We start from the raw sequence: 20,947 nt of genomic DNA, 5'->3' as shown, positions 1-20,947 counted from the left end.
CACCAAAAAGTTTAGTGGCAGCTCTCCTGTACAGCCCAGGGCTAGTCACAGAGCTGGGGCAGTAATATCAATGGAAACACTTGCAAGGTTAAATTTCAAGTAGCAAGAGGCTGCAATTGCTGTAATGACTGGCAAAATCAGAGAGCTACTCAACAGAGCTTAATGCATAGGGAACTGCAAAAATGGTAGTCACCACAGGGCATCTCTGGAGACAGAATGATGGGCAACCAACAAACATACTACTTAATATATACAATGAAAAAGAGGGATGAATGGGAAAGCAGCAGCCTGAAGGTGGTCACCACAGTAAAAAGTCATGATCTCTTGCTATGCTCCCATATCTGAGACAATTTTCATATCAAATGCCTATTGATGTCAAAGGCACATTGCTGAAAGAAAGGACACTGCTACCTACTGGGGCAAGTTGTGAAATTCCCCTAGTCTTTCCACAAAGGGACTGTTGACTACTATAAGCTTAATCAAATAGTAGTCCCAATTTTAGCTGGACCATATTAATAACTGTTCAGTGTGACTTAGTCTCAAGGACTTCCCATTGACCTGGCCACAGCTTTCTTAGAACTATGCTGCAGTCTGAGGTACTTCCTACCCTCCCTTTCCTCTTTTTTTCCTAGGGATCAGACCTATATCATCATCGGCCTCTCCAGCTTCCTCTGGCTATATACCTAATTTTCCCTCACAGCATTTTGGCAATAGAATTCTTATATATCAAATGCTGACATGGGATCTGCTTTTCAGAAAACACTAGCAAACAAGACACAGGAAAAAGTCTGCAAAGGAAAGTACATTGAATTGTTTTCTTGCTGCTTTGGGAACAAAGCCAACAGGTGAAAAAGTATGGATTCATTTCCTGAATGATCAGTGGTATGTGCTCAGTCATCCTATAAGCACCAGCTGGCAATTAGGCAAAGGCCAGACATATGAGAGATGCCATCCTAGACCCTCAGCCACAAGTGAGCTATCAGCTGCAAATGCAATCCAAAGCCCCTCAGAAATCAGCCAAACCTGTTCAGAGGAGAAGCACTGCCCCAAACCACTCAACCAACAGACAGAATCATAAAAAATAAGAAATGTTGTTTTAAGCCACTAAGTTTTAGGGGTAGTTTGTTATGTTGCAAAAAGAACGTGAACCATGCCCAGCATAGTAAACATTATATGGGGGCATTATTACCAACTTTTTCAGAAGGTTGATTCTTTCTCCTCTACTTAACATTCTACCAAATAATACCCAACATATACTAGTCCCGTGACCCTGTAATTCAAATTTATTCTACTTTATCCATGTCTAATACTTTATAAAAAACACTATACTTCTCATCTTTACATTTTCTGTGTCTATGAGAATTCTCTATAGCAATGTTTCTTAATTCTTATCATGCTTGGCTTCAGATAACCATTGTCCCTAAGAAGTTGTAGTCTGTTTCCAGTGATTTATAGCCATCATTTCTTCTATATATTCTTTGGCACCAACTGAAGTAATTAATTATTATTTCAGTTACAATTATTGCAGGTGATAATACAGAAATGGGACAGGAGAACACTTGGAAATAGTTCAATATTGGAGGACATGCAAAGGAAGGGTTATATTTGAGTTGCTTTTTTTTTAATGGTACTAGATGAAAGCTCTTTTCCCACATTTCTGACCCTTTATTTCAAGTAAGTTAGCTTCAGATTATTTTCTTCCCAGGCACACCATTTGAACTTGAGAACCAGTGACAGTCTTAGAGTACAATGTCATACATCACATATCATGGTGCTTATAAGAGGAACATACTTAATATAGAAAATGAAACTCTGAACTTTTGAGCATGTCTCAAGGAAACAATATGTTTCATGGTAAGTTGACAGTTTTCTAAGTTTCTAACTTCTTTAAAAAAAATTAAGTTTTAGGCCATGTTTTTCTCTTCCCTCCTTCCTTCCTATTTTTCTTCCTTCCCTTCTTTTAAAGAAATAATTTAAAGACAAAAGACAATAAAATATGATCAAAGTCCATTCATTATTCTCCATAATGTAAAAGTGAAATATGAAAATTTTAGAATCCAACCACATTTGCTGACAACCCAGTGAGACACACAACACTGAGAAGAAATAAATTAAGATAAAACGCTGGGGGATTGGGATTGCGGCTTAGTAGTAGAGTGCTTGCCTAGCATGCGTGAGGTGTTGGGTTTGATCCTCAGCACCACATAAAAATAAAATAAAGGTATTGTGTCCACCTATAACTAAATATATATACATATATATGTGTATATATATGTATACGTATGTATATATATTTTAAAAAGACAAAACATTGGATACTCAAAATGATGTACAAGCTGGAAAAGAAGGAAAACATGTCTTTCATAGAACATTTATTATACCAACTATAAGCCAAGCATTGTGTCAAGTTTGGTGGGAAACTCACAAGTGAGAGAGGAGACTGCATTTATGACCAGGGCTGCACTTCCCAGCAGGTTCTCCACTCTCAGTTCCATTTCACTGCTACAACCACTGGGATTCATAACTATGACTTAGCATTTATTTATCATCTGTGTTTGGCAAAGAGATAGCCCAGCCTTCATTCATAACTGGACTATGTTGCAACTATATGCCTATTTGGTCATCTCAAACCAGGTGACAGTGTGTGACCACCTAAGGCTCTATCTGATGACCAGCTGGAAGCTGCAGCTGCAAAAGAAAGCTCAGCCACTGAGATATGTGAGTCACAGGCAGAATATGACGCCAGTGCTCTGGAATCTTCTGGCTCCCCATGTGCTTGCAACTTGAAATTCAAGGTGTTTACTTTAGTCTATAAAACAAACCCCTTATGGCTAGGGCAAAAGTTACCTTCACATTAATCTCTCTTCTTATAAACCCTAGCTGAGATCAGCTGGTATACCAGTTAGGCATTCAAGATTTATGTTTCAGAAATCTGGATGTTAAAAAAAAAAATGTAAAGCCCTACAGAGGGCCTCTGCTTTTAAATTTTCAAGAAGGCATGAAATGAAACAGCCTGTCTTTCTTGGACTTTGAGACTCTGATTTATAATTCTGAGACATCATACAGACTTCATTTAAAGATGGGGATATTATCTGATTAGACAATTTAAATAACTGGCAGATTCTACTGTTCTGATTTTAAGCAAAATATAATTTTTACTGGGAAAAAATAAGGTAACTAATAGAGAATCTCATATGATATTCCATAGGTCTCCAAATGAGAATATCACCTAAATCACCAAGAGAAATGATTTAAGAAGAAAGTCTTTCCAGAGAGATAGCCCAAGAGCAGGGTTTCCCAGAGAATGTTTTGTGTAACATCATCATATTGGGGATGGGGGCGGGGGCTATAGCCAAGCAAGCCTGGGAAACTAGAGTTTATTTGCATACCATGGCCTTGTCTTAAAGATTCACAATACATATCAGTATATTAAAAGCCAGAACTTTTAAGTAGTACTCCTGGAATAAATCAACCTCTTTAGCATTTCCAAAGCTTATTTGACTACATTTTTTTCACATAGCACATACCAGTATGGATGGAACCATTCTCTGAATCTTAATTGGGAAAACACATATCTAGAGCAAGGGTTAGCAAACTTCCTGGAAGGAAACAAATGGTAAATATTTAAAGCTGTGAGGACCTTATAGACTGTCACAACCATTCACTTCTGCTATTGTAGGATGAATGCAACCAGACAACACACAGATAAATGGATAATGCTGTGTGTTCCAATAAAACTTCATTTACAAAAAGAGGTAGCCACCGGGCTCAGTGGCACACACCTGCAATTCCAGCAGCTTGGGAGGCTGAGATAGGAGAATCTCGAGTTCAAAGCCAGCCTCAGCAACAGCGAGGTGCCAAGCAACTCAGTGAGACCCTATCTCTAAATAAAACACAAAATAGGGCTGGGGAGTGGCTCAGGAGTTGAGTGCCCCTGAATTCAATCGCCAGTACCCCCTACCCCAAAAATGGTGCTGGCTAGATTTGTCCCCAAATCAGCTCAACTTTGATCTAGAGAGAACAAAAACCTGAGGGAAAGACCCTCTATTATTTCTCAGATCACTAAGGTTAATTGGAGGCTTCCTTGTGGTTCAATAACTTATAACCTAATGGTGGTAGCAATAATAGTGATAGTGATAACAGCAGCAGCTACATTTATCCAACATGTTGCTACTTAGGGCAGTAAAACATACATTTTCTAATTTCATTCTTTAAAAAAGCCTGCTGAGTTATACATCATTACCTCATTTTATAAACAAGGCTTATAAAATAGTGAGGCTCAGTGAGATAACTTACCCAAATATATATGGCAAGAAATTGTAAGAGCAAAACCTCTAACCAAGATTCTAACTCTAGGAGCTATACTCTTCATCAAAATACCCCTTTATGATAAGCTGCCATGTTTCTTCCTTTGGTTGTGTATGAGGGAATATTATAGTAATGGCCTTCAATGAATCAAGTCTCCGTATATCCTCAAGGCAGACAGTGCACTGAGAGGGATTGATAAATATAACTGCTTTCTCCTTCAAATTACATAATAGGATATTTTACACTATTAAGGATTTCTCAAATATCCTATTAGAAATTCAATCCAAGGCAGACAGTAGCAGTCTTTTATCCAAACAGGAACAGTAAACATCACAAACCAAAGTCATTTGTTATTTCCTCCTAGTTCCAGGAGCTGGTACATAATAATTATAGCTAACATTTATTGGGCACCTACCATGGGCTACATACTGTCTTAAGTATATGGTTTCTATTAACCATTTGAATATTTTCAACAGCCTTGTGAGATAAATACTATCATTAGCCTTACTTTCCAGGTGAGTATGAGGTACAAAAAAGGTAAAGTCAGTTGCCCTAGGTCACATGGCTGGTACATAGTAATGCCAGGATTTGAAACTTGGCAGCCTGACTGGAGAGTCTGCGCTATTGGCCACTAGTGGACACAAAATATACTCTGGCTTTTCTGATTTTAGGCTCTCTTTACTCTGACCGCCATTTGCAAATAAAGCAGGCCCCAACTCTGTTCATATAACACCTTGTTCTTCCCCTACTAGGCCCATTCTCTCACCAACCACTGGTGAAAGGTGAAAAGTGGGTCAGTGCAGCAAGTGTGTTCTAGTGGGTGACTGCTGCACCCATTTCTATAAACTGATAAAACTATCACCATGGCTCCATTTAATTCCAGGTTACCAGCTATATTCAGCATTGGCTGATTAGCCTTTATTCAAGATCACATCAGAAGTCCCTGAGTAATTTAAAACTTGGTAAATAACAGTGACAAGCTGATAATAAGGAAATCCCACTGCTGTGGATTTCCCTGGCCACCCTTTAAAAGATGTTACCTTTTCTTCTTATCTTTAATTCTTAAGTTTAGAGTGACAGTGTGTAGGGGCTTGGACTGTCTGTATCACATAAGAAACACACATGTGAGCACAAGTGCAGCTCCCAAATCAGCTCTTTAATTTAAGAGGAACTTGGAAACCACCATGCCAACACCGGAAGCGCAGCACCATGGAATGACCTGCCTAGACAGGAGGGAAAGCCCATCGGTCCCCTCTTTGAAGTCCAGCTGCCTGAGATTCACTGGCAGCCAACCTTCAAAGAGAGCCGATGCTTCCTTCCCTCAGCCTGGCCGCCAAGCTTCCCGGGCAGCTGGGTGATTTAGCCACTCTGCCCAGCTGTCTGTGAACTCTGGCAGGCAGTTCAAGTGAGGGATAGTGAGACGGTAGGGAAGGGGGAGGAGAAAGAAGGATGGCAGGGTGGCGGGCCTAGTGGCGCCACAGAATGAAAGGGATGCTGGGTTTGTTAGAGCCAACCTTATCAAAGTCAGTCAAAAGACTAAGCATCCAAATGGTGCACAATTCAACTGCACTACAAAGCAACTCACCAGTGACCTACTAAGGGATTTTGAGTACACTTTCCTGCAAAAGCTAGTGAACCTAAAATGTATTCTTCTAAAGATGATCCAGTTGCTGCTTTAGAGAACAGTCCAATTTCTACATAAGGATATAGGGAACCAAGTTGAAATCAGGCATCAAAAATGTACAGTCCTTTACTGATTTTGATTTTCCAGCAGCATGAGTTGATGCTTTTTAGGTTTTTAGGGGGTTGTTTGTCAACTATGTTGTGGCAACCCTTCTGTTCTCTGGCAGCCAATAGCTGAAACAACATATCTGTTTCTGCGCCTGTGCAGCAGATGCATGGAAAAGATGGGCTCATTTAACATAAATACTGTCAATGTGCTACTATGTTTATCCTCTTGAACCACATGCTCAAAGTAGAGAAGAGTGAGCATTACCAGCTGCAGGTGCAAAAGGTTGCAGAATGGCTGTGTAGCAAAAACAAACTTTCAAGAGAAGTCTAAGAACAAGATATTGAATTTGGTAAAGTGGGAGATTATCAAAGTAACTAGCATATAAGTGAATATGAAGGAAGAATTGAGGATTGAGGATGAGCAGAAGACTAAATCATCAGCTTTGCATTTTAGACAACTCTGGAAGCTACACGAAGATAAAAGGGAAGGAGAATGAATGCCAAGAAAAAAAAATGATAATAAATTTCATGAAATCTTTTCTCTAATTTTTTATGATGTAATTAGAAAATGAATGCATGGATGAATTGGTAACATATTTTATAACAACATCAACGAAAGACCTATATATTCAGATAGACTACCTTATCTAGTTACAAACTTATTTTCCTGCTCTTTAGAACTGGAAACTACATGACACAAAGCCTGGTATAGTGGTGCATGCCTGTAATCTGAGCAACTCAGGAGGCTGAGGCAGGAGGATCACAAGTGTTCAAGGCCTTAGCAATTTAGTAAGCCCTTCTTAAAATTAAAAAATAAGAAGACTGGGATGTAGCTCATTGGCCAAGCACCCTGGAGTTCAATCCTCAGGAAAGTAAAAAAGAAAAAGAATAGGATATAGCAATCAGCATTAATTTCAATGTCATTAAAAACATATGATCCAAAACTTATAATCCAAATTTAAAAGTATAACACAGCCTATAGAAGAAGCACCAAATAATATTTGCTGAAATTTGCTAATTCTGTGAACATTTATCAAGGCACTAAGACAGTTGTGGGAAGATGGCAAGATGAGAAAAATGGCTCTATACTATCAAGGAGCTCTATCTAAAAAGGGAACTAAAGATAAAAAGAAATATCTACAATAAATTATATAATCTATAATGACAGTACACACAACTATAGAGTAAAACCAACCAAAAAAGAGTACTTTAAAATGGTAGTATGACGGTGATGGGTTGGAAAGGGAGGAAAGAGAAGCCAGATAAAGCCTGGTAAGGCTGCTTGGCCATTGTCTTTGAACCATGGTCTCTGAAGTTAAGTAGGAGAATTCTAGGGATACAGAACATGTTACCGTGGAGGACTAGACTATAGAGGACTCAGACTATAAGAGACTCAAAAGTGTGAAATAGCATATAACTTGGGAACTATGGGTGGGACTCAATAATAGACAGTAGCAGATAAGACTGAAGAGCTAGAGGTCAGATCATTAGCAGCTTCATATTCCCTTCTACAGAATGTGGATCTTTATCTTGTTGGAACTACTGAACCTATGAAATGTGTAGGATACAGAAGTCAGGTGATCATATCAGTATTTTAAAAAGCTACTCTGCTTTTTTAGTGCTAATAAAAGTAAACTAGAAATGGGAAGCCTAAGCAAAGAGATGAGTCAGACACTTGCAGTGCCCCAGGTGAGAGCCTGAAGCTGGGTAATAGGGAAGTATGTAAGACAGCAATTCAAGTTGTACTCAGTGACTTTGGTAGGGGTGGTTCCAGTAAATTTGTGAAATGAATACAGCAAAAAAAATCCACTCTGGGTAGAAATCTGACAATGAAAGAAGGAAGAGTTGGAGGAGGATTCTGTGAAATGAAATCAATGAAAAGCAGAAACTTGAGCATATTTTCTAGGAGCCAATAGGGATGAAAAGGATAAAAATACAGGAAAGGGAGTAACTGATAGAATTAGGTCTCAGAGGAAGCAGGAAGGACATGATCAAATGCACAGGTGGAAGGATTAGTGAGGAGCTAGAAGAAAAAGACCTCTTCCTTGGAGACTACAGGGAACAAGGCTGAGAAATCGAGGTGGGATGAACATATTTATATAAATGAGGGTTCATAATCCAGTACTTATTTTTCCATGTAAAGGAAAGGAGGTAACTGAATAGGAATTGGGCTCACAGGCAGAGGGAGGGTTGTAAGATGAACCAAAGAAGAGCTGGGAAAGTTCAAATACACCCAAAATGATGAATGAATGACAGACCTCGCTGGACAAGAAGAAAGGAAGAGATTGCTAAAGTGATAAGAACCAAGGAGAAAACATATATTATAAATCTGGAATGGTACCAATCTGCAAAAATGTGGTTTTTCTCATGTTGGATATAGAACCAGAACAAAGGAGCAAAGAAACCACACTGCTGGGATTTCAGGGAAGAAAACAGAAAATAAAGCAATTTAAAATCTAGGTAAAATTTATATTGTAGAAGTCAAATGATCTTTTGCCTTTTCTTCAAGGATTATGTTTCTGAGTTAACTGGTTTAAATTCACCTTTTTATCTCAGAAGTCAAAGTTGTAGTCAATGTAATGCAACTTTAACTTAGTGACTCTTGTACAAAATTAAAACCAGTTTCCCTTTTCAATATGTATAGTTTGTTAGAGAAAATGGCCTCATAATAACTAAAAATGAGAATACCAATACTTTGTTTATTCTAAGCATTGCATTAACTTATTTGAAAAAAAGCAGTTCTAATTTTACTTTCAATTTGAAGCTAATGTTTACTAGTTGCCTTCTAAGTCCATGGCATTGTGTCATGCTTATGAGAACAGATGCAGAATACAAACCCTAGCTTTAAGAAGAAATAAACTATAATTCATATTCTCAGTGTTTTAATATTTTTTCTTGTTCAAATCTTATTATATTTGATAATGATCCTAAAGATATGACATTTTAATCAAAACCACAAAAACAATGACCTAGTAGTAAAAACTAAATGTACAATAAAGCTAAAAATAAAATTGTATTTTCATCTATTTCTAATTTGAAGAAGAGAGAAGATAAAGGAAATGAATAGGAATTTTTAACCATCCACAGGCATTCAAGAAATTGGGGATTCCAGTTATCTACAACTGGCAGGGGAAGGAAACCTTCCTAAACTCCTACCCCTTCCCTATTCAGAGAGAAAAAGGAAACTCGGGACACTTGCTGTCTCCCAAGACTTCCCATAAACATGAATCAGAGTTTGACTGTTATGAAGTAAAGGGGCAGAGGGAATCCACATGTGTTCTGTCCAACGTGGTAGCTACTTGCCATATGTAGCTACTAGAATTGTGAAAATGGCTACTGTGATTAAGAAACTAATTTATAAATTTTGTTTTGGTTTACATATACTAGGCAGCACAGACAGAAATGCTTCAATTAAAAAAGCAAAGATTTTTATGTGTAATAAAAAAGCAAGACTCAATTATATGAATCTACAAGAAACCTGTTATAGGTTAGCTTAAAAGTAAAAGACTGTGAAATATGTTATGCCAGGCAAAAACAAATCAAAAGAAACCTGGAGCAACTGTTTTAGAGGACAAATGTTATTATGTAATCATGAAGGGGCCAATTCAGCATGAGACATAATTCTTCTAAATGTGCCTGCACCTAATAAAAGAGCCTTAAAATACAGGAAGAAAGGAACTGAAAGAAGAGTAGACATATCCACAATTATCATTTATATTTCAACATTCCTCTCTCAGTAACTGATAAAACAAGTAGACATAAATTTAGTAAAGATAGAGGAGACATGAGCAATACTATCAAACAAGTTGACCTAACTGACATTTATAGGATACTGCATCCCAGACAGAGTACATTATTTTCAAGTTTAAATGCAATGGTTCCTATGACAGAGTATAATAGTCTGGACCAAGAAATATGCAAATCTTTATAAATTTAAAAGTTTTGAAACCATGCAAAGTATATTCTCTGACCATAAAAGAATTAAAATTGAAATCAATTAATAATTTAGAAAACAAAAAATTTGGAAATTATGCCAAAAACTTCTAAGTATTCCACAGCTCAAATGAAAATCACAACAGAAAATATTTTATATTTATTAAAAACATGAACAAAAAGTCAAATTTGGAGGAATTTTTTATGAATGAAATGTGTCCCCCAAAATTCTAACACCCAAGGCTTTGGTATCTGCAGGTGGGGCCTTTGGGGAATGATTAGGTTTAAATGAATTTATGAGGGTAGCCTCACAAAGGGATCAGCGTCCTTACAAGAGAAAGCAAGACCAAAGCCCGCCCCTGCCCCACTTGGTTATGTGTGGTCACAAAGAGGAGACCCTCTACAACCAGAAGAGGCCTTCAGCAGGAATCAAATCTGCTGGCACCTTGATCTTAAAGTCCCCAGTGTCCAGAACTGTGAGAAATAAATATCTGTTATTTAAACCACAGTAACTATGGTATTTTGTTATGGCAGAGTGAGCTATGACACAAAGTTTAGAGAAGAATTTAAAACATTTAATGTATAGATTCGAAGACAGGTTTCAAAAGTCCTAAGGTTCTACTTAAAGATATTAGAAAAGGAGCATAGAAGAAAGAAAGAGAAAAAAATCAAAAGAGTAGAAGGCATTGATGAAAAGGCCCAAGGAAAGGGGAGGGAGGGGGGGAGGGGAGAAAGAAAGGAAGGAAGGAGAGAAAGAAAAGAAAGAGGGGAGGGAGGGAGTTAAAGAGAGAAGGAAGGAGAGAGGAGAAGAAAGAAAGGGGAAAAAAGGGAAGAAAAGAGAGGAGGGAAGAGTGGGGGAAATGCAAGAATTAGAAACTGAAATCAAGCATACCATTTAAAGAGTATCATAAAGGTGCAAATTAAACAGAAATCTATCAAACATTTACTTCATTGGTTAATAACAGATCAAGACAAAAAACATCAGTGCTATTACTTTATATAGTATATCACAAACAGCTAAGATGTACTAACAATCTGTTATTAATAATCAAGTACCTTAAAATCTGTGTATGTGCCACTAAAGAATTAGGACATGCTTTTTCTAAGAATTAGTTGAAGGGAAAGTGATGCAATGAGTTGTTTACAGATTATTAAGATTCCTTCTACCAATAGAAAATATGATTAATACTAAAGAATTTTCAAGTAAAGAGATCATACACTGGCCCAAATGAAAACTGTCTAAGCCACTTCATCAGGCTCTCCCTTTATTTAAATGATGGTCAAAGAGAACATGAGAAGACAAAAATGGAAACATTCAGTTTTATATTAAAACAAAACATAAACCAAGGCTGGCAAATGGTTGGAGGATGGGAGGGGCTGTCAGCCTATAATCTGGACTTTTGACCATTTGCAGATTTCATATTACTTATTATCTCATTTATTAATTCACCCACTCTCTATATATACATTTGGAGCACCTAAGCACTTTTGAAGCTGGGGCTAGCTAGGCTAGCTCCTATTTAGGGGAACCCACAGTGGCATGTACAAGGTGTACCCTAAGGGCTCTCACAGGGCTGAGAAGAAATGGTGTGTTAGCTTTTCATCACTGTGACCCAAAAATCCTACAAGACCATCTTAGAAGAGGAAAAGTTAATTTTAGATCATGGTTTCAGAGACTCAGTATATGGTCAGCTTGTTCCATGGCTCTGGGCCCAAGCTAAGGCTGAATGGAGTGGCAAAGGGGCAAATATGCCTTTCCAGGGTACACCCCCAGTGGCCCATTTTCTTCAGCCACATCCCACCTGCCTATAGTTATCATCCAGTCAGTCCATCCAAACTAGGATGGGCTGATTATGTTACAGCTCTCATAATCTAATCATTGTACCTCTGAATATCTCTGCATTCACACAAGGGCTTTGTGGGAACACCTTATATCCAAACCATAACAGGAAATGACTTAACTCTGCTCAGGAGGAATGAATATCTTTACAGAGGTGATGACATATATAAGGGGGGGGGTTGAAGGATAAATTAAAGATCAACAGACCATGCAAATGGGCAAAGCATATTATAGGCAGAGGAGGCAATATTTCTAAGGTAAGGAGTGGGAGAGGGCATAGTGTATTTAGAAATGACAAGCTATTGTTCAATGGCCGATTTTCATGCTGCCCCTTCTCACTCATCTAGGACTACAGAGTTTCCATTGAGAAGCTATCTTCTGTGGATATATGTCTTACTAACTAGTATCTACAACATTTTGTGAAAAAAATGAAAGCATATGTAATTAAATATTTTCCATTTTCTGTATGAAACAGAGATAGCATGGGAGCATTAATCTATAATCACAGTAATCTATGTTCATCAGCTTAAAAACTCACATTTGATTTAAAATAATGATTCATCTAAAACAATAAAAAATAAGTTTGGGTTTCCCTCATCCCTCTACATAATTTTTAGCCCTAATTCCTTTTCAAAAAGTTATTGTTCAAGTATAAACACATTATGTAACTACAATGAGTGATATGATCAAGGTGTGTGTACTGTGGTATTTGTTATGACAGAGGGTATCAGTGAAAGTAGGCAGCATTTTTTAAAGGAAATACAATAAAATGTTATTCTTTTAAAATTTAGATTTGAAGACACTACAGTTTCAGTGGAAGACAGATTGGACAAATGATGTTGCTCCATATCGACACTTAATTGGCTCCTCCATTCATACCATCTCACAATTACTGAGTTTCTACTGTAAGAGAAGCAACTGTACTTTTTCATACTTTGAGGAGCAAGATGACTACAACAGGGACCGTGACTGCAGAGATCTCCCAATCTTACAAAGGAGACAAAGGCATATAAGTGTGAATAACAAAGAATGAAATCACTGCTTTGGTTACAAAATATAAACAATAACTACCATACAGGACTGTTTATTAAGCACTTTCTCTGTACCAGGCCTAGGCTAAGTCCTTTACTTATTTCATTTTGTTTTCATATCCATTTCACAAATGAGAAAATAGGTTATATGCTTAATTAGAGCCAGGATTTAAATCTACACAGTCTGATTCTGGGATCTGATCTCTTATCTATATCTGACACAAAATGTTTGGGGTAGAAAGAATGAAGCAATCATTCCTCTCCCAGTAGACTGATTGAGAGAGATAACTCAAGAGACCTGTACCTTGGAGTATGGTTTTCCATGGCCATGGGAGGTGGGAGGAACTCCCAAGGATGAGGAAACTACCCACTCAAAGGTATGGAGGTGGGCAAGTTTACAGCATGTTTTAGAAACACATTCACTCTGTTCTGGTGAGAATATAGAAATGCACAATGGGAGAGAAGACTTACTGGAGGAATTAGATTACAAACAACAGCCTGCACAACTTTACTTGGTGCCACTGCAGCAATGGCCCCACCAAGGATGTGGTCTCCAGGAACTGTCTTGTCCCCAGGATCATCTCAGCCAAATGAGTCTCAGCTTCCTCACTATCAAGACACACTTAGTAGCATTCTCTTCAAATCAGCACAAATGAAGTGGGAGAGGAATCTATTTAGAGATAAAAGGCCCTCTCCCTTTCAAAGCTAATGGGAAGTAGCCAGTTAATTCCTTTAACACTTTGCACCTATAAAAATAAAGCCCATTCTGTTGCTTGATACTCTGAAAGCCCTCAAGGAAGTCTTGTTGAAGGAAGTGTTGCTGTTTGAGGCAGGATTAAAAAAAAAAAAAAGAGTGAGTGAATGGGCAGTGGAGAAAGATAAAGGAGAGTTTATTGCCCTCCTCAAAATAGGGAGAGAAGCATATGAGAGAGAGTATGTGAAAGACCAAACACATGCATGGTTTTGCCCTTATATGTCTGCCCTCCCCACCTCCCATACCCACTACCCCAAGAGTTTAAGAATGCACAGAGTTTCAATTATCTACTGTGCAAACAATCCCCAAATTTCACTCTGTTTAATACTTTGCTCTCACGAAGTCTTTTATGTCTAATGATAATGGACATCTTTATTTAGATATACTATCATCACCTCCAAAAAACATTCCTAGAACTATACTCATACATCTTTACCTCTAAACCTGCCCATAATCTTGACTTTTTAAAATATTCATTTAGTACATTTCTCAATCACTAAGCATTATCTATGACTCTGACCAAGTATTCCTTAACATCATCTTTCTCTCACATCCAGTACCTCCTTTTGATGACTAATATACGTCTATACCCTCGGAACTACCAATACATGTTGATAATGACATAGTAAGTGAATCATGCTGAATATGTATGAGCTTCACCACTTACAAAGCACTTTTATATTTATTATATTTCATGCTTAAAACAACCCAGTGATACAATTAGGAAAGACCCTTGTGTCATGTCTATTTTCCAGACACAAAATCCACAAAGGATCGTAAAGAAAAACTTGAATGTCACCATCTCTTGGAAAGACTTCCATCTTCCACTTTATACTTTGCCTAAGCTATTCTCTTTGGAGAACTTGTCTCTTTCCTTTCTGCCAACCTTATAGTTATCCTGAATGTCTTAGTCCAAGCACTTGTCCTACATGAATCTCTTCTGGTGATCACACAGAACTCTTTTTACAATATATTTTTAAATTTTTAAATTTTATTTTCATAAAGTAGGGCACAGAACTTTGTTTTTAAGGAAGTTTACCATTGAAAATTCACATTGTGTGGTTTTACCTCATTTCTAAATGATTTCTAAAGGTCATTTAAAAAATCCCTTAGTGACCATTGACAAGTTATTAATGAAAACCAAACTGATATAATAGTAACTAGTAAGAAGCAAAATTCAACAGGATCAATGCAATTTAAGATACAAAAATAAAAAATAGTAGAGAAAATTCTTACTCCAAATTATCATTTTTATAATGAAATAATATCTTCATATTTGAAAATTTGTTACTTTTCCTTTCAGTAAGAGAAATTCAAAATTCCATGAATAACAAACTACAAAGAAGTTAAGTAGTACTCAACTTTATAGAGTTGTTTAATTGAAAACTGAAGAAATACTCCAATCTACTATTTTTGTCCATAAACTCAAGATGATACATAATTGGTGAAGAGAATGTCTGCTGATGTTTTAGTTGCCAACAGATTACCACTAAAAGAATAGCCCTCTTTCTCTGGAAAATATTATTCTAAAAAGAAAAAATGTTATTTACTAATTCAAGTCAATATAGGGATTCATCATGTGAATTTCTAACTTATGACATCACTCTAGGGTGGACTAGCTGCATAAGGATAGATGAAAACAGAAGGAAACTCAACATGCCTGAAAGACCTGGTATGATATGATGTCTCTCCTGAAGAGAACTGCCAGGGCTTCGAGCTGGAGATAGAGCATGGACAACAAGACAGACAAGTTCCCTGCTCTCATGGAGCTCACAACACATCCTGAAGTAATTTGTCCTCTACTTTGGAAGTGAAATACATTAAAATACCATGCACACCTATTTATGTTATTTTAACATTAAATTTAAATAAACAAAATTGCTGAGCCTTATTCCATATGAGACTTTTTCCTATAACTGATAAAGGACATGCCTCTACGTACACCCCGGCCTTCTCACACAAACACACACAGACACACACACACCACCCATATGATGTTATAGCATTAGCACAGACTGGTGCTCATGGTACTCACTCTGAAACATTCAGAAATAAGCCACATCCTAATACTGTATAAGAAGACAAGAAATGATATTTTAAACATCTTCCATAAAAACAGAAAAAATAGGGGATTAAAAGAAGCAAATAATTAAAACCTGCAGTAAGAAGATGAACTGTTATTGTAGTTTTCTTTAAAGAATCAATTATAGGTTTAAAATTTTGGTTTCTATTTTATCTAGTTTGGAATCTAAATCTACACACATTAAGGTTTAAAAATTATTATTTTAAATAAAGATGTTTTAAAGATATTTCAATGTACAAACTATTGACAGCAGCTCTGCTGATACCAGAATACCCAGGAAGGCATTATTAGTACTATTTTACCAAACAATGAATTCCAATTGAAGAATTTAAATACTTGTAAAAATATCAAACAAGTCAGATTTGGGTCTAACTATAAATTCTACAACAAAGGTACATCTGAGTAAAACTAAAAGAATGTCCTCTTAAAAGAAGGCAGAGACAAATAATAAAAACTGAAGTTTCAAGCAGCTGGGGTGTGGACTCAGTGGTAGAGCGCTTGCCTCCCATATGTGAGGCAGTGGGTTTGATCCTCAGCACCACATAAAAGTAAATAAAAGGGCTGGGGATGTGGCTCATTTGCCTAGCATGCGTGAGGCACTGGGTTTGATTCTCAGCACCACATAAAAATAAAAAAAAATAAAGATAATGTGTCCTCCCTAAAACTAAAAAATAAATATTTTTTTTTAAAAAAGTAAATTAAAAAATAAGAATACTGCGTCAATGTACAACTAAAAAATAGTGTTTTTTAAAAAAAAAAAAAACTGAAGTTTCAGGAATCTAATAAGAAACATCTCTTGATGTTGGAGAACACCAAGTGGAACCAAAAGTTCATAGTCATGTTCCTGACTTTCAGGAGCACACTCATAGCAAAAGTACAATTTTTTTTTCATGAGAGAAGTATTGACATTCAGTCAATACTAAATGACACAGTGAATGTGTGGACATGTAGATACTTACCTGATGTAGGAGAGCATGAACTAGGGAAAATGGCCAGATGAGTTTAAGAGTGTCACAGGCAAAATACAAAAATAGGACACTTGTTCCAATTGGTAATTGTTTGGTATTTTGTTTTTGTTTTTCATAAATATAATGCTCCTAAGTTCATTTTAACATACAGGCATAGCTTAGTAAGACTGCAAGTATCAACAGGTTTTCAAAAGTAAAGGTGTAATTTTTCTCTTATGAATTACAAGCTACCTGGAAAAACGAGTACTAGCTATGGATTCAGGCCTCATGAAAAATTTCACAAGGTTTGGGCAGGTAGCCTTGCACCAATGTATCTGGTTACAGTCTGCATAGTGTCACGACAGTCACATTATATAATACATGGCTGGAAAAGACCTTATCTATTTTACTACTACTTAATTTTTCTATAACTGTTTAATGGCAACAACCACTGAAACAAAGATTTAGCCTTTTTAAAGAAATGCTAAAAAGGGAGTTTTTCTTATTTTACCTTTTCATTTGGAAGGTTAGAGACATTTTAGAAAAATCAAAACTTTATTTCCCAAAAAAAAAGTCACAAAATTGAGGCCTAAAACTTTTTTTTTTTTTAAATATTTATTTTTTAGTTGGACACAATACCTTTGTTTTCTTTATTTATTTTCATGTGGTGCTGAGGATCGAACCCAGGGCTTCACACGTGCTAGGCGAGCACTCTACCACTGAGCCACAGCCCCAGCCCCTAAAACTTTTTTTTTAACTATTATGTTCATTTACTAAGGAGCAATAATTTACCTCTTAACACTATATTTGGTACAAGCCTGTTACTTGAGGTTTAAGATGTCTAGATTCACCAATTTACTAGCAAACAATCTTTAAGAAAATATATCCTATATACTTAATGCTCACTAAAAAGCAACCAAGCCTCCTCCCCCCGAAACACTATGAAATCAATGCAAAAATCAGTTTTGAATCATAATTTTACAAAAAAACTGAACAACAGTATTTATTTAGTAAATAGTTTAATTTATTCTCCCATTTATAAAACTGATAAAATTTAAATTAGAGCTGGCAGTAAGTAAATGAATCTCTGAATTATTAAAGACATAAAACATGTTTGTGATGAGTATTTATTGTTCTCTGGTTATTTTCTTCCTATGCCACTCTACTTATTACTTCCTCTGTCTCTTAGGTAAGCAGGCAGAGGTAGCTGTCTCACTTTGTCAGTCATCACTATGTATTCCTAGGCATTGTGCTTCCCTCAGGATTCTCTTTTCTGATTCTAATTATATAACTATTTCCTGGTTGTCACGTGTACCTGGCATGTGTCATAGCTGGACAGTTTCATGCTGGAACTATTCTTTTTTAGATCATCTTAAATGGGACCCCTTAAATATCTGGATATAGAATTATAATCTATATGCTCATTTTCAACTGTCATTTTAAATTTTGACAACAGAAATCAAGATTATTATGTCAAACTTAAGTAACAATAATGAGAATATAATTCTTATTTTCTAATCCTAAAGAATTTAAATTTTTCTCAGTAAATTAAGACAGTGAAGAGATAAAGAAAGATAAAGAAAGGAAAGGAAGAATAAATGCTACTAAGTATCTAAAAGAAAAAAAATAGAATTAATACAGGAAAAGAAAGGCAGAGGAGAGGTGGGGGGAACAATGCAATATACTAAAGGAACTTAAAATGTGAAATGAATTCTCACCAGATAGTTGATCTTGAAATAAATATTTATTAAATGAGTTTTACTAATAAAGAGATACCTACTTGCTCTAAGAAAACAGAGACCACACTTTTTGGCAATTTTCCTTTTGAAATTCCTATAGGTATATTAAAATAAAACATTATACTGAAAGTTACAAAATCTGAAGCTTTTAAAGTTACCTTTAATAATATTTCATCCCCACAGATAGCCCATAGATTAGGCCTTTCTAAAATAGTGGGTATATAATAGTGGGTATAAAAAATAAAATTCTATGCTACTGTAGAATAAACACTATTGGTATTTAGTCATCAATACCTCCAGCAGAAAAATGAGCCTGATGTATTTACTTACTAGAACTAGGCAGCTATTATAGTGGAGTAGAGTCTGGAATAGAAATTCTAAGTATAAGAAAGGATGTTATGAATTTGAGAAATAAAAGAGAAAAGGTTGAAGGTCGTGTTCTTTAGTGGTTTGTAGTGCTGGCAGAACTAAGAAAAAAAATAGTTCCAAAGGCCAACAGCAGTTTTCTTATAATGAACAGAGTAATGGGAAAAAAATGAATTGGCAATTATGCTAACTCAGTGAGGCAGACTGTGTTGAGGGTGTAGACTTCAATATCCTCAGATTCTACTGTCCTCTGGTTGATGAAAAGTCACTCTGTAGAATGTTAACAGTACTTCCCTATACTCCAATTTTATTCAATTGGGCATAAATCTCATATTTCTAGCTTAGATTACTGATAGAAGAAAAGTTCTAATTCTTTCAAGGAGACAGAAAAGCACCAAACTTGTTTCCTTAATTTCATCCTTAAAATAACTGGTGATTTTTCATTTCATACAGTATTTCCAAATTTGGAAGGACAATTTAAAATTTCCTGAAGTCAAGAATAAGTGCTGCTTTAAGATCAAAAGGTAAGCTAATACAGAGAGCAAGTATCTGCTCAGAGTTTAAATCCAAAGTATGACCTACTTTTAAGACTTCATAGCCTAGAGGGAAAAGTCTTTAGATCTAAATGTCAGCATGTTCTTTTAAAATTATTATTGTGATTATTTTTAACTCTAACATTCTCTCAATGAAAAAAAAACACACAATATAGTCTATTTATCAAAAACTAGTGAATACCACATCAGAAAGAGAGAAACATATCTATAGAAAACTTATTAAAAAAAAGCAGCAGCACTGACAATTGACCAGAACCTTCGATACCATATTCTAAATTGTATTAAAGTTAAAATAACAGGATTTCAATGGAATAGTTATCTGTGAAGTTTAAATGAAATAGTTACTTGAGAAGTTCTTAGAATTTTTTAACTAATAAATTAAGACAAAGCAATGAAAACCTTTAGTTTTTCAAGGTTATTACAATCACAGTAACTCTCTATAAGCACTGTATAAGAAAAAACACTTCTAAAAATATAGATTTCAGAAGCATAAAATAAAAATAAGAACAACAACAACACCAAATTTCAGTGAGTTGTGGTACGAAATAAATGAAATAATAAATGTAAAGAGCTCAAAATAGATCTGTACCCAAAAAAAGATCAACAAATAATAGCTATTCTTTGATTTTGATATGACACAGATAATTTAAAAGTAGGTGAGTACTGAGAAACAGTTGCCAATATTATTAATCTTCAGGATATGTAAATAAGTCAAAGATATTTTTCAAATCAAAGGAGCAACCACCTTGTCACCATAATCCCCACCAAAGAGTGTTGTAGAACCAAAGTCAAAAGAGCTGCTGCCCTGAAGACATCTATAATCCAAACCAGAGGACACCGGCCTCAACCAACATGTAAAAGGCTAGAGCCTCTGACAGAGAATTATACAACAAATTTTGACAAGAAAGAACACAAGAGCCAAGAAAGTGAAGGAATTAAGACTTAAAATTCATATGTAAATAAATTTCTCAGGGCAGAATTCCTGGATCTACACATAAGATAGAAAAAGTACTTAGAGAGTAATTTTAAACTTTCCTATCTTACCAGCAATTCCAGAGAGAACTCTGGCTTTCCTTTAACAGACTGCTAACTGACTATAATAAAAATTCGAGGAAAGTTCTAATGAGTCTTCAGAGATAGAAAATGATGTTCTTATCCACTGGGAGGTAATGGTCATATTATACTAATTAAAACTGCCTCGATAATTCTTAGTCACATGATCAGAACATTGACATTGTGGGGTAATTTCTCAGGTTTTTCCACTATAGTGTTATGAAATCTTTCTCCAATAGGCAACTAAGGAAAGAATTTCAAAGCACTGACACAACAACAATGCTGTTTATTATTTAAATAAATAATCTCACTGGGTTTGTTTTTATGTTTTCCATTTCTTCCAAAAGTTTTAGCTTGCTCATCCATTGGGAAGGCAGTAAATAGCCTAATTTTGTTCACTGGGATTTAAATTATCCATTTAATCAAGTTAGACCTTTTCTTAAAAGAACCATGTGTATTACATTATTCTAGAAATACTTGAAGATAACTAACAAAAGCTAATATTTTAATCTTCTTTATGAAAACAACAGATCCATTACCTTCTGAAGTCCATGTGAGATATCATTTTCGCCTGTTAGCAAATGAGCTAAAAATTCCTGTGCTGAATA

General features: G+C 35.8%; 1 protein-coding gene across 3 annotated transcripts in view; it reads right to left on the bottom strand.

The window, feature by feature from the left end:
* Wdr70 (WD repeat domain 70) overlaps positions 1–20,947 on the bottom strand; it is a 279,175-nt gene that overhangs the window by 55,399 nt on the left and 202,829 nt on the right. The window lies entirely within an intron of this gene.

This window comes from Ictidomys tridecemlineatus, chromosome 1 (genome assembly GCF_052094955.1).
Source record: "Ictidomys tridecemlineatus isolate mIctTri1 chromosome 1, mIctTri1.hap1, whole genome shotgun sequence".
Classification (NCBI taxonomy): Eukaryota; Metazoa; Chordata; class Mammalia; order Rodentia; family Sciuridae; genus Ictidomys; species Ictidomys tridecemlineatus.
Note: the sequence above shows the minus strand (reverse complement) of the source record. Positions and strands in the feature narration are given on the sequence as shown.